The following is a 6,264-nucleotide window of genomic DNA, read 5'->3' on the forward strand; positions in this document are numbered from 1 at the left end:
GTTTGCATTTGATAATATAAGCTAAGCTAAGCTAAACCTAGCCTATTGTCATGTTATCAGAAGATTTTATAATCTTTTAATAGAAATGCATTTCAGTTTAACATACATAAAGAAAAGAACAAGACAGCAGTTATAAGCCTCAACTTTACTTCTTGTATGGGTTATATAAATAAGAAATATAATCTATAGCTTCCATGTTAACTAATATATTAAGAAGCTGCTAATGCTTGCGCCAAGCTGAGGAACGTAGAAGCCGGGACTGAATTTCTCAAAAGGGATTTTAAAATCATGATTGGAAAAACTCTGTCAGAATCCCACCCTTGTCTGCCCCCGACGTCGTTCTTTCCCCACTTTTGTTAGTTTCTTTTTGTCTTCACCCCCTCCGCTCTCCTGGCCTCCTGCATCCTCTCCTGCTTCTCCATCTTGTAGGCAAGCATCTGTGTTTTGAATCTGATACGTGCAGCTACTGGAAGCTTGTGGAGAGAGCAGCAGTGGGGTGGTGTGGGAGAACTTGGGCAGATTGAACACAAATCATGCAGCTATGTTTTGGATCTTATTGAGAAGAGGCTCACCAGCTGTATGGAACACTTCCTTCAATAGATGAGTTGGAATGGGATCTAACTGACATGATGTTGATTTAACTTTGGTAATAACATTATACAGCCCCTCCATGTCCTGTACATGTAAAACAGTGTAGTTGTGGAGCTGTAGGTGAGACTGGATCAGGAGATGGTCTCAGAGGTTGGACCGCCACAATTGTTTTTCTAATGTTATCTATTTTTCAGTGAAGAAATTCATAAAGTCCTCACTACTAAACTGTGATGGAACACAATTTTCAGATCCCTGATTTGTAGTTAGTTTAGCTACTGTACTGAAAAGGAACCTGGGATTGTTTTTGTTGTTTTCTATAAGTTTGCTCAGGTGTTCAGCTCTAGCAGCTTTTAGCGCCTGTCTGTAGCTGAGCATACTGTCTTTATACGCAATTCTAAATACCTCCAATTTAGTTTTCCTCCATTTTCTCTCCAGATTTTGTGCTGTTCTCTTGAGGGAATGCGTATGACTATTATACCAAGGTGCAGGTGTTTGTTCTCTAACCTTTTTTAAACTTAGTGGTCGGGACAATAGTCCTACCAGGTCAATACCTGGTGAAACACAGCTAATCTGCTCTACCGGTAGTGTGTACAGTATGATGTAATGGTCTGTGATGTCATCACTATGAGGTAAAATATCTATATCAGTGATGTCTGCTCCGTGGGATATTATTAAGTCTAGTGTGTGGTTAAAGCGATGAGTTGGTCTGGTGACGTTTTGTTTAAACCCAAAAGAGTTTAATAAGTCGACAAATGATAATCCTAGAGCATCATTTACATCATCTACATGAATATTAAAATCTCCTACAAGTCAAGAAGCTTCTATTGTCATTTCTACCATATATATATATATATATATATATATATATATATATATATATATATATATATATATATATATATATATGACACAGTACACCGTGAAATTAAGCCTGTACACATTCCTACAGAATCCTGGTGCTACATAAAACAACACAGAGCTACAACCCACAACATAAATTTACACAACAGAACACAGAGCTCAGGACTAAAGTAAGTGTGGGATATGTCAGGGGTGTGTGTGAGAGGTGTGTAAGGGGTGTGTGCGATATGTGGGGTGTGTGTGAGTGGTGTGTGTAAGGGGTGTGTGTAAGGGGTGTGTGAGGGATGTGTGTGAGGGGTGTTTGTGAGGGGTGTGTGTGGGATATATGAGGGGTGTGTGTAAGGGGTGTGTGTAGGATCTGTGTGAGGGGTTGTGAGGGTGTGTGTGAGGGTGTGTGAGGGGTATGTAGGATCTGTGTGAGGTGTTGTGAGGGTGTGTGTGAGGGTGTGTGGGATGTGTGAGAGGTGTGTGTGGGATGTGTGTGAGGGGTTGTGAGGGTGTGTGTAAGGTGTGTGTAGGATCTGTGTGAGGTGTGTGTGGGATATATGAGGTGTGTGTAAGGGTGTGTGTGTGAGGGTGTGTGTAGGATCTGTGTGAGGGTGTGTGTGAGTGGTTGTGAGGGTGTGTGAGTGGTGTGTGTGGGATCTGTGTGAGGTGTGTGAGGGGTTGTGTGTGGGATGTGTGAGGGGTGTGAGGGGTTGTGAGGGTGTGTGTGTGGTGTGTGTGAGGGGTTGTGAGGGTGTGTGTAAGGGGTTGTGAGGTGTTTGTGTGAAGGTGTGTGTGGGTGTGTGTGTGAAGGGTTGTGAGGGTGTGTGTGTGGTGTGTGTGTGTGAGGGGTTGTGAGGGTGTGTGTGTGTGTGTGGGATGTGTGGGATGTGTGTGAGTGGTTGTGAGGTGTGTGTGAGGGTGTGTGTGAGGGGTTGTGAAGGGTGTGTGGGATGTGTGTGAGGGTGTGTGCGATGTGGGTGAGGGTTGTGAGGGTGTGTGTGGGATGTGTGTGGGGGTTGTGAGGGTGTGTGTGAGGGGTGTATGTGAGGGGTTGTGAGGGTGTGTGTGAGGGGTGTATGTGAGGGGTTGTGAGGGTGTGTGTGAGGGGTTGTGAGGGTGTGTGTGGGATGTGTGTGAGGGTGTGTGTAAGGGCTGTGTAGGATCCTTGTGAGGGGTTGTGAGGGGTTGTGAGGGGTGGATGTGTGTGAGGTTGTGAGGGTGTGTGTGAGGGGTGTATGTGAGGGGTTGTGAGGGTGTGTGTGAGGTGTATGTGAGGGGTTGTGAGGGTGTGTGAGGGGTTGTGAGGGTGTGTGGGATGTGTGTGAGGGTGTGTGTAAGGGTGTGTGTAAGGGGTATGTGTAGGATCTGTGTGAGGGTGTGTGTGAGTGGTTGTGAGGGTGTGTGTGAGGGTGTGTGTGAGTGGTGTGTGTGGGATCTGTGTGAGGGTGTGTGTGAGTGGTGTGTGGGATGTGTAAGGGGTTGTGAGGGTGTGTGTGAGGGGTTGTGTGGGATGTGTGAGGAGTATGTGTAGGATCTGTGTGAGGGTGTGTGTGAGGGGTTGTGAGGGTGTGTGTGAGCGGTGTGTGTGAGGGGTATGTAGGATCTGTGTGAGGGTGTGTGTGATGTGTGTGAGGGGTTGTGAGGGTGTGTGTAAGGGTGTGTGTGATGTGTGTGAGGGTGTGTGAGGGTGTGTGGGATGTGTGTGAGGGGTTGTGAGGGTGTGTGAGGGGTTGTGAGGGTGTGTGTGGGTTTGTGTGGGGGTTGTGAGGGTGTGTGTGAGGGTGTGTGAGGGGTTGTGAGGGTGTGTGTGAGGGGTTGTGTGGGATGTGTGTGAGGCGTTGTGAGGGTGTGTGTGAGGGGCTGTGAGGGGTTGTGAGGTGTGTGTGTGAAAGGTTGTGAGGTGTGTGTGAGGGGTTGTGAGGGTGTGTGTGAAGGGTTGTGAGGGTGTGTGTGAAGGTTGTGAGGGTGTGTGTGTGAGGGGTTGTGAGGGTGTGTGTGTGTGTGTGTGGGATGTGTGTGAGGGGTGTCTGTGGGATGTGTGTGAGGGGTTGTGAGTGGTGTGTGTGAGAAATTGGTAATGCAAAGCCACTCTAAAATGTACATCTCTGGAGTAATGTTTTGGCGATCTGTGGAAACTTTCCATTCCATTAAAAATTACAAACAGTAATTGGTCCATTGAACTTAAACAACTTTTGGATAAAAACATGGGTGTACATCGACACAAAACCAAAAATCGAGATAAAATATTCATCTTAACTGCATTGATTCGTCCAATCATAGATAATGATCAATGTATCCATTCATTGAAATCTGGAGAACAAAGAGGACAATGGAACGAGTCACACTAATCGCCAACTATATAAAGCCTGATCTACTTAATATGAAGTTGGTAGATCGTTGTTAATGTTGTAGTGCCAGGGCATCTTTTGGATAACACACACTTTTAAGAATATTAACTTTGTACCCAGAAAACCTTCCAAAATGATCTAACACTGAGATAATAACAGGGATACTAGATGCTGGATTGTGCTGACGTGACACACCTTGCCAAAGAGAGCAAATTACAAAGAAGAGAGAGGAACCTTGAGTTCCACGGTTACCAGACTGTCCAGAATAGATTATATTTAAAAGTGTACGAATATTAAAAAACATCTGTCTCCCCCCAATAAACCCTGTTTGTTCGGTAGATATTATTTTTGGAAATATCCTTTCACTACGAAGAGCCAAAACTTTAGCCAGTATCTGTGCATCTACAGTTTGTAATGACAGAGGTCTACAGGAACTACAAAGCATTGGATCTTTGTCCTTCTTTAAAAGAAGTACAACAGAGGCCTGGGTTAGAGTTTCAGTGAGTGCTGCTCAAAACACCTGGAACTGAATATTGCTGAATATGAAACGTCTCCGTGGCAGATTTGCTCAGTTTCACACAGATTCTCATGTTTGCTCTTTGTTATACCTTGCTGTCCATTATGAAATCTCAGACATGGTAACGCATGTGGTCAGAACAGCACCAGTTGTACAGACCCCAATGTGCATGAGGTCTTTTGGCACACTGTGGCTGTGCATGCAAAAAAGATTTTCATAACTATTTTATATTTACATTGATCTATTCTCTACCACTCCACCACTGACCCCTCCATTCTCTACCACTCCACCACTGATCCTTCCATTCTCCACCACTCCACCACTGACCCCTCCATTTTCTACCACTCCACCACTGATCCCTACATCTTCTACCACTCCACCACTGACCCCTCCATTCTCTACCATTACACCACTGATCCTTCCATCTTCTACCAATGCACCACTGACCCCTCCATTCTCTACCAATGCACCACTGACCCCTCCATTCTCTACCACTCCACCACTGACCCTCTTTTCTCTACCATTGCACCACTGACCTCCATTCTCTACCGCTCCACCACTGACCTCCATTCTCTACCAATGCACCACTGACCCCTCCATTCTCTACCAATGCACCACTGACCCTCCTCCATTCTGTACCATGCTACCACTGACCCCTCCATTCTCTACCACTCCACCACTGATCCCTCCATTCTCTCCCACTCCACCACTGATCCCTCCATCCTCTACCACTCCACCACTGATCCCTCCATCCTCTAACAATGCACCACTGATCCTCCATCCTCTACCACTCCACCACTAATCCCTCCGTCCTCTACCAATCCACCACTGACCCCTCCATTCTCTACCACTCCACCACTGACCCCTCCATTTTCTACCACTCCACCACTGACCCCTCCATTCTACCACTCCACCACTGACCCCTCCATTCTCTACCACTCCACCACTGACCCCTCCATCTTCTACCAAAGCACCACTGACCCTCCATTCTCTACCAATGCACCACTGACCCTCCCTCCATTCTGTACCATGCTACCACTGACCCCTCCATTCTCTACCACTCCACCACTGATCCCTCCGTCCTCTACCAATCCACCACGGACCCCTCCATTCTCTACCACTCCACCACTGATCCCTCCATTCTCTACCATTCCACCACTGATCCGTCCATCCTCTACCACTCCACCACTAATCCCTCCGTCCTCTACCAATCCACCACTGACCCTCCATTCTCTACCAATCCACCACTGACCCCTCCATTCTACCACTCCACCACTGACCTCCATTCTCTACCACTCCACCACTGACCCCTCCATCTTCTACCAAAGCACCACTGACCCTCCATTCTCTACCACTCCACCACTGACCCTCCATTCTCTACCACTCCACCACTGACCCTCCATCTTCTACCAAAGCACCACTGACCCTCCATTCTCTACCAATGCACCACTGACCCTCCCTCCATTCTGTACCATGCTACCACTGACCCTCCATTCTCTACCACTCCACCACTGATCCCTCCGTCCTCTACCAATCCACCACGGACCCCTCCATTCTCTACCACTCCACCACTGATCCCTCCATTCTCTACCATTCCACCACTGACCCTCCATTCTCTACCACTCCACCACTGACCCATCTATTCTCCACCAATGCACCATTGACCCCTCCATTCTCTACAACTCCACCACTGATCCTCCATCCTCTACCAATGCACCACTGACCCCTTCATTATCTACCACTCCACCACTGACCCTCTTTTCTCTACCATTGCACCACTGACCCCTCCATTCTCTACCACTCCACCACTGATCCTTCCATTCTCTACCACTCCACCACTGACCCCTCCATTCTCTCCCACTCCACCACTGACCCTCTATTCTCTACCAATGCACCACTGATCCCTCCATTCTCTACCACTCCACTACTGATCCCTCCATCCTCTACCAATGCACCACT

The sequence above is a fragment of the Silurus meridionalis genome, chromosome 1, assembly GCF_014805685.1.
Source record: "Silurus meridionalis isolate SWU-2019-XX chromosome 1, ASM1480568v1, whole genome shotgun sequence".
In the NCBI taxonomy this organism is placed as follows: domain Eukaryota; kingdom Metazoa; phylum Chordata; class Actinopteri; order Siluriformes; family Siluridae; genus Silurus; species Silurus meridionalis.